This window comes from Dermacentor albipictus, unplaced genomic scaffold (genome assembly GCF_038994185.2).
Source record: "Dermacentor albipictus isolate Rhodes 1998 colony unplaced genomic scaffold, USDA_Dalb.pri_finalv2 scaffold_176, whole genome shotgun sequence".
Taxonomy (NCBI): domain Eukaryota; kingdom Metazoa; phylum Arthropoda; class Arachnida; order Ixodida; family Ixodidae; genus Dermacentor; species Dermacentor albipictus.
Genome location: NW_027225730.1, coordinates 15,001 through 25,000, shown reverse-complemented (window position 1 = coordinate 25,000; position 10,000 = coordinate 15,001). Strand labels below are relative to the sequence as shown.

Genomic DNA, 10,000 nt, shown 5'->3' with positions numbered 1-10,000 from the left:
TTTCCTTTGTCTAGTTCATGTTCGTAGGCGCAAATTGCAAACGTAATACTTGGAGGAACGTTTCCACTAATCTACAGGGGCTCTCTCATTTCTCCGATTGCTCGCAAACACATTGCATTGCTAGTCGTGACGTTTCACAGTGACGTTTCACCATGCCCGTCGAAGTTGATTACCAGTACCGCGCCAGCGTCGACCGGCCGGCGAAGCGACGAACTCAGCAGCGCATGCGCGAGGCCCTACAACACCCCAACCGAGCTACCCTGCTTATCGGAGAGAGCGAGTGCGCGTGAACGCGGGCTCGTCTGACGATCTGGATTAAAGAAAAAAAAAAAAGTGTGTCCGAGATATTGACAAAGACAAGTGGTCGCTGTCGCTCTGAGTCTTAGCGCGTTATAGAAAACGTGGGATGGCGGTGCTTCCTCGAGGGTCTAAAAGTACAATCTTCGAACTAGCGCTCCCGGCGGAACGTGGAGCTAGCATCCTTCTTCTTGGAACGGTTTGCAATGGACTGCTTGAATGTGCCGACCACGCGTCACGGGTCGCGTATAGAGCCAACGTTTGGCAAGAACGCGTCTAGCACAACCGATCGCGGTTGCGATAACCCATCGTTGGTAGCGAAAAAAAGAAAGAAAGAAAAAAACAACACCTACCCGCAGCTTGTTAGCAGTAACCGTAAATGTGGTTCTAAATATAGGTTCGCTGGTCACTGAAACTTTCTCATAACGCACACCACTGTAGTCCAAAAAGAACAAAGCACGCACAATGGATATGATACAGCCGTCACCGCATGATTTCGCGTTTTCCTTATTGCATTACTTTCGTGGGCATGCGCGCTAGGGCCACGCAGGCCAGGAGGCAAGGGGAAAAATAAATAAGAAATGATACGCGATCCTCAGCATTGACTTGGCTGATGTGGCACTCGCATTTATGTTCTTTACCTTAGGCGAGCGCAACGCGCCAACTGAACTCCAATTTCCCATAACGGAAATTCGTATTTGGCCATTTGGTTGTATTTTTGGCTGATGTTCGCGTTTTTCGCCCGAGCATGCGCTTCACTGCGCCGCTCGTTGCCCCTTCAATGCGGCTTCACTGCCCTGCAGGCGTGTTCTGCGTCAAGCCGAACCACCAGGCAAAAAGCCTGGGCGCCGCCATCTTGTTGAGAGCGGCGCCGGGGACACAATCGCGCCTAGCTCATTGAGTTTTCCCCCAAAACTGAACGAAATAGCCTTATTTAAATGAGAAAGATGCCGCGAGTGCCGCAACGAAGGACCTTAAGGATTACCGAAGGGTAACTGAGGGCGACGCGACGAGCTTTGGAAAGAAGAATGATGGGTGTAGCGCTACGGGGGATAAGAATAGAGCAGATTCGGGGGGTGAGCGAACAAACGCGAGCTAATGACACCTTAGTTTAAACCAAGAAAAAGAAATGGGCGTGCGCAGGGCATGCAATGTGGGGGGAAGATCATCAATTAAGGGTTACCGACTGAATTCCAAGAGAAGGGAAGCGTAGCACGGGGTGGCGGAAATTTAGGAGGGCAGATTAGATTAGGAAGGGCGCAGGCACTAGACGGCGACCGTGACCGGGCTTACACGTGACCGGGGTGCTTGGAGAATAATGGGAGAGGTCTTTGCCCTGCAGTGGTCGTAGCCAGCAGGATGATGATGACGAAAAGGTAGCAACAGGTATTCATAACATACAGGTTGGAAAGCTGAGGCACCTCTGAACCCTTGAATATATTTCGCCACACTTGGCCATACGACAAGTTTGTTTTCGAGGCGCTCGGTCCCACTGCAGCGAAAATGTTGCCGGAAATCGGGCACTCCATTTTTGTTTCATAGGGAACCTTTCTTCCACTAGGGCAGCGGATTTTCGCAGGGCGAGCTTGCTGTCGTTTACGGATCAAAGCGATAGTGAACTCCAAAATGCAGTGTTGGCTTTGAGTGGGACTTACATTGATTGCAAAACCCACGGCTAATCACCCTTCCCCCCCCCCCCCCCCCAAGTGGCTCATTACAGCAGACAATCGTTCAGAAACACCGGCATCGTTGCGTATAGTATGGGAATGGTGCGTGTCACGTGAGTGCTCGCTTCGAGCTTGTGTTCTTCATTTTGATTGAATGAAGTCTCACCTAAGTGAGCGGGGGCCGATCCCGGAGGTAGTGCAATACCGGGCCGACCTGCGGCGGAGGTGAAGCAGGCTTCAAGCACTCCGCCAACTTCCAAAAATAGGTTTAATATCGTGGGTCCATATAGAACCCGTATCAGATATTAAGCTGATAAGAACAGATACTACACTTTGATCTTAGCCAAAAGGCCGAGAAGCGATGTCTTTCACTTCACTCCATTGTACCACTGCCTTGTGGGTGCCCTGGCGACATTGGTAACCTCAGCAACAGCGTGGGCAATCTTATAAAACCCAGCCCGTCTAGAGACTCTATGCTCTCTATCTCGCGAATCAACTCGCGACGCCTCAGTCTTTCACTGTTAACGAAACGCCGTCGCGTAGAAACGAGACCCGAGCGCAAGCTTGTTCGCAAGGCAAAACCAACGAAGGCAACCTCGTAGAAAACGGAACAGGCGAGCGGAAAACACGCGCAAGGGGAATGCTTACTTCCGTCTGAATGCGACCGCTCAAGGCGGCTTTCTTTGAGGCCTTCGTTTCAAGCCCGTGCGCAAGTGTAATACACTACGCGCATTTCCCTCATTTCCTTTTATTTACCGCAAGGCCCACTGAAAGTTTTCATACGGCACAGGCCGGGACGGATTGCAACGTGTCGATTCGACCGCTAGAATTAGGTAGCGCGCCTCATGTACGAATGAAAGAGAATGAAAAAAAAAAAATAAATAAATATAGAAAAGGCTGCGCACTCCTTCCAACCGGAAACATAGAGGGCAGGAAGATCGCCATGTGGAGCACAGGTGTTGTTAAAAAAGAAAGAAAGAAAGAAAGAAATAGCGCTACCCCATCATCTTTACCGTGTGCGTGTATACACACACACGCACACATATGCACGCGCACGCACGCGCGCGCGCGCACGCACACACACACACACACACACACACACACACACACACACATACGCACACATGCTAGCATAGCTTAAGCACAGCTGGAAAGCTCAGCCTTGCGCAAGAAAAAAGGACCACGCCCTTTCGCAAGCCCCTTTGAAACTTTTAAATGAGAAACATGTGTACAGCGAGGTCGTTCGAAACTGGCGCGAAAACGCATCCGCGCCATCTGTGTGCGGAACTAGGAAAACCTACGGCCTTCGCCATACAGAAAGAAAGGTAGATGGCGCGAGCTAACGCTCCGTTGCATACTAAGAACGAGAGCTAGTGAATAATGGCAGAAACGTCTTGGGAAGAGAGAAAAAAACAACAACAACAAAAAAAAAGAAAGACACGCAAGTTGTTGGCTCGCGCAAGCATTCTATTTTACAGCGAGTAAAGAGCATAGCAACTTCTCACAAGAGCAGCAAGAAAGACAAGAAGAACGTGAGAGAGGGGGAGAAACAGGCGCGTTTCTTTGGAATGCAGAGCATGCTGCACACACTATGAAGTGCCAAAGAGACGGGGAAAGCAGATGGCGCGATTGTGTATGTCCTCAAAGCTTGAAAACAATTTCTAAACTACAAGGTGTGCCGAAGTCCGCCTACTCTCATCAGGTTGCTCCCGCCTCCAATTGCATTTAAATTAAAATTACAGTCGCCTCAGAGGCAGAGAGAGAGAGAGAGAGAGAGAAAATGTGTACACTTGCTTCGCGCAGCTGCACCCGTTCAAATTTTACAGCAACAAGAGCACTCCCGCAGGCACAAAGTCCGCTGCCGCGTCCGCCGGGGCGGAATGCACTCGCTTCCGTAAATTGTCGTGCGGCAGACTGCTGCATCGTAGCACACCTGAAACCGCGCAGACGTCAGCGATCGCCGCGAGATCGCTGCGAGCGCTAAAGTCCGAAACCACGTCCGCCGGGGCGGCGGGAGCTCGATACCCCTTCACGAAACTTCTGCGTGTACACCGCCGCACGGCCACGGCGGAGTCGCTGGCATCCTGCGCGCAGTTGCATTGCGTCGCGCCGGGAATCGTTGAAGCCCCACGCAGACGTCGGCGTCGGCCCCGACCTGGCTGCGAGCGCTCGAAGAGACCAAGTCCGAAGCCACGTGAGCCGGGGCGGTGTGAGCGCGACTAAGTCCGAGACGACGTCAGCCGGGGCGGCGTGAGCGAGACCAAGTCCGAGACTACGTCAGCCGGGGCGGCGTGAGCGAGACCAAGTCCGAGACTACGTCAGCCGGGGCGTCGACTAAGTCCGAGACGACGTCAGCCGGGGCGTCGAGCACGCCGCGGTCGCTTTTCCCACTCTTACTCGAAAAATGGCGAAGGGGCCGCGCTAGCGTGCCTTGAATCGGTGAGCGGCGGTACCGCGGCGATCGCGAGAGCTCAAATCGGCCGTGCCAAGGCCAAATATTGGCGCTCGGCTCGGCGCAGTACGCCGCCTTGTCGCACGAGTACGGCCCCGTGGAGGTCTGGTCACTTATCGCTGCTCTTATAAGGGGCCGTACCGCCCTGGCCGACGTTGTACCGTAGTGCCGTTTTCGGCTTGCGCGTGTTCGTGGTGGTGTCCGCGCACCGCTCCGCACTCGAGAATCGTGCCCACGACGACGCGAGCGCTCGGAAGAGACGCAAGTCCGAAACCACGTGAGCCGGGGCGGTGTGAGCGCGACTAAGTCCGAGACGACGTCAGCCGGGGCGGCGTGAGCGAGACTAAGTCCGAGACTACGTCAGCCGGGGCGTCGACCAAGTCCGAGACGACGTCAGCCGGGGCGTCGAGCACGCCGCGCGCGCTTTTCCCACTCTTACTCGAAAAATGGCGAAGGGGCCGCGCTAGCGTGCCTTGAATCGGTGAGCGGCGGTACCGCGGCGATCGCGAGAGCTCAAATCGGCCGTGCCAAAGCCAAATATTGGCGCTCGGCTCGGCGCAGTACGCCGCCTTGTCGCACGAGTACGGCCCCGTGGAGGTCTGGTCACTTATCGCTGCTCTTATAAGGGGCCGTACCGCCCTGGCCGACGTTGTACCGTAGTGCCGTTTTCGGCTTGCGCGTGTTCGTGGTGGTGTCCGCGCACCGCTCCGCACTCGAGAATCGTGCCCACGACGACGCGAGCGCTCGGAAGAGACGAAAGTCCGAAACCACGTGAGCCGGGGCGGTGTGAGCGCGACTAAGTCCGAGACGACGTCAGCCGGGGCGGCGTGAGCGAGACTAAGTCCGAGACTACGTCAGCCGGGGCGTCGACCAAGTCCGAGACGACGTCAGCCGGGGCGTCGAGCACGCCGCGCGCGCTTTTCCCACTCTTACTCGAAAAATGGCGAAGGGGCCGCGCTAGCGTGCCTTGAATCGGTGAGCGGCGGTACCGCGGCGATCGCGAGAGCTCAAATCGGCCGTGCCAAAGCCAAATATTGGCGCTCGGCTCGGCGCAGTACGCCGCCTTGTCGCACGAGTACGGCCCCGTGGAGGTCTGGTCACTTATCGCTGCTCTTATAAGGGGCCGTACCGCCCTGGCCGACGTTGTACCGTAGTGCCGTTTTCGGCTTGCGCGTGTTCGTGGTGGTGTCCGCGCACCGCTCCGCACTCGAGAATCGTGCCCACGACGACGCGAGCGCTCGGAAGAGACGAAAGTCCGAAACCACGTGAGCCGGGGCGGTGTGAGCGCGACTAAGTCCGAGACGACGTCAGCCGGGGCGGCGTGAGCGAGACTAAGTCCGAGACTACGTCAGCCGGGGCGACGAGCACGCCGCGCGCGCTTTTCGCACTCTTACTCGAAAAATGGCGAAGGGGCCGCGCTAGCGTGCCTTGAATCGGTGAGCGGCGGTACCGCGGCGATCGCGAGAGCTCAAATCGGCCGTGCCAAGGCCAAATATTGGCGCTCGGCTCGGCGCAGTACGCCGCCTTGTCGCACGAGTACGGCCCCGTGGAGATCTGGTCACTTATCGCTGCTCATATAAGGGGGCCGTACCGCCCTGGCCGACGTTGTACCGTAGTGCCATTTTCGGCTTGCGCGTGTTCGTGGTGGTGTCCGCGCACCGCTCCGCACTCGAGAATCGTGCCCACGACGACGCGAGCGCTCGGAAGAGACGGAAGTCCGAAACCACGTGAGCCGGGGCGGTGTGAGCGCGACTAAGTCCGAGACGACGTCAGCCGGGGCGGCGTGAGCGAGACTAAGTCCGAGACTACGTCAGCCGGGGCGACGAGCACGCCGCGCGCGCTTTTCGCACTCTTACTCGAAAAATGGCGAAGGGGCCGCGCTAGCGTGCCTTGAATCGGTGAGCGGCGGTACCGCGGCGATCGCGAGAGCTCAAATCGGCCGTGCCAAGGCCAAATATTGGCGCTCGGCTCGGCGCAGTACGCCGCCTTGTCGCACGAGTACGGCCCCGTGGAGATCTGGTCACTTATCGCTGCTCATATAAGGGGGCCGTACCGCCCTGGCCGACGTTGTACCGTAGTGCCGTTTTCGGCTTGCGCGTGTTCGTGGTGGTGTCCGCGCACCGCTCCGCACTCGAGAATCGTGCCCACGACGACGCGAGCGCTCGGAAGAGACAGAAGTCCGAAACCACCTGAGCCGGGCCGCGGCGGGAGCTCGACGCCCGTCACGCAACTTTGGCGTACAAGCCACCGCACGGCCGCGACTGAGTCGTCGCCACCGTCCGGCTGGCTGCACTATAGCACGCCGGGAACCGGGAAAGAACCGCGCAGAGGTCGTCGTTTTGCCGCGGCGTTGGCGCGAGCGCGCGAAGAGACAAAGTCCGAAACGGCGTCAGCCGGGGTGTCGAGCACGCCGCCCGCGCCGGTCGCACTCGTGCTCGGAAACGGCGAAAGGGCCGCGCTAGCGTGCGGCCCCGTAGGGGCACAGAAAGGCGATTGTTCTGGAAACCGCGCTGTCCATAGGCGAGAGATTGCCGTTCGCGCATTCGGTCGACGCGCTGCGCTTTCACGACTTCGGCATTGCGCTGCCGACGTAAGCTTTCCATCTCGCTCGCGGCGCTGCGAGGCGGCACGATTTTCGCCAAACGCTCGTCGAAAGTGGCACGAGTACGGCCCCATGGAGATTTGGGAACTTATCGCTGCTATTATATGGGGGTCCCAGAGAGCAGTCGCCCCCAAAAGCGACCTGGGTGTTTGATATGCGGCGGGCTTCGTGCCCGTCAAGCGTGTCCCCGGTATCGCTCCCGTGGATCCCACAGCTGACGTCTGCAGCCTCATCCGCTTGATGCGTTAGGGGCTGGTTGTCGGACGACGCTTTCTCCACGATATCGAGTTGTGTTCCGCATCGTCCTCGGACGAGTCAAATGCGAAAGCGCCGAAGGCGCGGGCGTGACCCGTCGCCTGGCGGCTTTGCCGTCTCGGCTACGTTGCAAGTGTCGGTCGGTCCACCTGTGCTGCGGGCTCAAGAGAAACCGCAAGCCGTGATCGAGTCGACACAACCAGTCTATCGAGAATGTTGCGTGCTTCTTGCCGCGTGGCGATACCCGGCCCTTCGGGGAGGGCGCCGTAGCGAGCTCGAACGCCGTCGTCTCGGACTGTGCAAAGTGCTACTCTTTGCAAGAACGAAGCGTGCTGGGGCGCCTGAAGGTGGCCTCGGCATCGCAAAAACGGCGTCCGGCCTGCTTGACAGGCGGGACGCGCAGTTGAACGATTACCTGGTTGATCCTGCCAGTAATCATATGCTTGTCTCAAAGATTAAGCCATGCATGTCTAAGTACATGCCGAAATAAGGCGAAACCGCGAATGGCTCATTAAATCAGTTATGGTTCCTTAGATCGTTTCTTCCTACTTGGATAACTGTGGCAATTCTAGAGCTAATACATGCAGTGAGCCTGAAGCCCTTTGGGCGACGGGTGCTTTTATTAGACCAAGATCGATCGGGTTTCGGCCCGTATTGTGTGGTGACTCTGGATAACTTTGTGCTGATCGCATGGCCACGAGCCGGCGACGTTTCTTTCAAGTGTCTGCCTTATCAACTTTCGATGGTAGGTTACTTGCTTACCATGGTTGTTACGGGTAACGGAGAATCAGGGTTCGATTCCGGAGAGGGAGCCTGAGAAACGGCTACCACATCCAAGGAAGGCAGCAGGCGCGCAAATTACCCACTCCCGGCACGGGGAGGTAGTGACGAAAAATAACAATACGGGACTCTTTTGAGGCCCCGTAATTGAAATGAGTACACTCTAAATCCTTTAACGAGGATCAATTGGAGGGCAAGTCTGGTGCCAGCAGCCGCGGTAATTCCAGCTCCAATAGCGTATACTAAAGCTGCTGCGGTTAAAAAGCTCGTAGTTGGATCTCAGTTCCAGACGAGTAGTGCATCTACCCGATGCGACGGCTCGGACTGAACATCATGCCGGTCCTTTCTTGGTGCACTTCATTGTGTGCCTCGAGAAGGCCGGTGCTTTTACTTTGAAAAAATTAGAGTGCTCAACGCAGGCGAGTCGCCTGAATAAACTTGCATGGAATAATAGAACAAGACCTCGTTTCTGTTCTGTTGGTTTTTGGAATACGAGGTAATGATTAAGAGGGACAGACGGGGGCATTCGTATTGCGGCGCTAGAGGTGAAATTCTTGGACCGTCGCAAGACGAACTACTGCGAAAGCATTTGCCAAGAATGTTTTCTTTGATCAAGAACGAAAGTCAGAGGTTCGAAGGCGATCAGATACCGCCCTAGTTCTGACCATAAACGATGCCAACCAGCGATCCGCCTGAGTTACTCAAATGACTCGGCGGGCAGCTTCCGGGAAACCAAAGTGTTTGGGTTCCGGGGGAAGTATGGTTGCAAAGCTGAAACTTAAAGGAATTGACGGAAGGGCACCACCAGGAGTGGAGCCTGCGGCTTAATTTGACTCAACACGGGAAAACTTACCCGGCCCGGACACTGGGAGGATTGACAGATTGAGAGCTCTTTCTTGATTCGGTGGATGGTGGTGCATGGCCGTTCTTAGTTGGTGGAGCGATTTGTCTGGTTAATTCCGATAACGAACGAGACTCTAGCCTATTAAATAGGTGCGGGGTTCCCAGCACCTTACAACCTTCTTAGAGGGACAAGCGGCTCCTAGCCGCACGAAACAGAGCAATAACAGGTCTGTGATGCCCTTAGATGTCCGGGGCCGCACGCGCGCTACACTGAAGGAAGCAGCGTGTCTTTATCCCTGTCTGAAAAGACTGGGTAACCCGTGGAACTTCTTTCGTGATTGGGATAGGGGCTTGCAATTGTTCCCCTTGAACGAGGAATTCCCAGTAAGCGCGAGTCATAAGCTCGCGTTGATTACGTCCCTGCCCTTTGTACACACCGCCCGTCGCTACTACCGATTGAATGATTTAGTGAGGTCTTCGGACCGATGTCCGGCGCGGCCTTTCGGTTGCGCCGGTCTGTTGGAAAGATGACCAAACTTGATCATTTAGAGGAAGTAAAAGTCGTAACAAGGTTTCCGTAGGTGAACCTGCGGAAGGATCATTACCGGATTGTTCGAGGGTGACGAGCGCCATTGTTTCTACCCCGTGTGGGTGAAGCAGCTCGCTGCGCCCGACGCTTTCCGCCGCTGGCCCCGCTTGGACGCGGGGACGGCTATACCCGAACATGCCGGGGATTGCCCGAATTTCGAAGGGCGCCCCGTGCCAAATTTGTTGCGCCCAGTGGACGCCGGCTGCAACCTTGGACGGTTGGCTTGGCCGCGCCCGCGGGTAGAAACGGCGTAACGCACACTGTTGGGTGGGCTTTCTGAAGTCCGCCTCGGCACTCTTGCGCGGAATGGGAGTAAGACGACCCGACCTGCTGCTCTTGCCCAGTACGAGGGGAACGGCGAAGCGTGCGGTCGGTCAAGGAACTGACGGTCGAGAGCTAATGCCGCTGCCGCTTAGTACACACGGAACCGTGGTGCGAGCGCTCTCCCGTCCTCCGCGGCAAACGCTGCCGAGTCTGAAAAGGCTGGCGGCTGCCGGTCGCTTCCTGCGGCGAGT

At 56.5% G+C, this 10,000-nt stretch overlaps 2 non-coding genes across 2 annotated transcripts; one reads left to right on the top strand and one right to left on the bottom strand.

Moving 5' to 3' along the window:
• Positions 1-2,135: 2,135 nt before the first annotated feature.
• Positions 2,136-2,327, bottom strand: LOC139053731 (U2 spliceosomal RNA). Its single transcript, XR_011510727.1, has one exon. It is a non-coding gene; the product is annotated as a U2 spliceosomal RNA (small nuclear RNA).
• Positions 2,328-7,685: 5,358 nt separating this feature from the next.
• On the top strand, positions 7,686-9,500 carry LOC139053735 (small subunit ribosomal RNA). Its single transcript, XR_011510731.1, has one exon. It is a non-coding gene; the product is annotated as a small subunit ribosomal RNA (ribosomal RNA).
• The last annotated feature ends 500 nt before the right edge of the window (positions 9,501-10,000 follow it).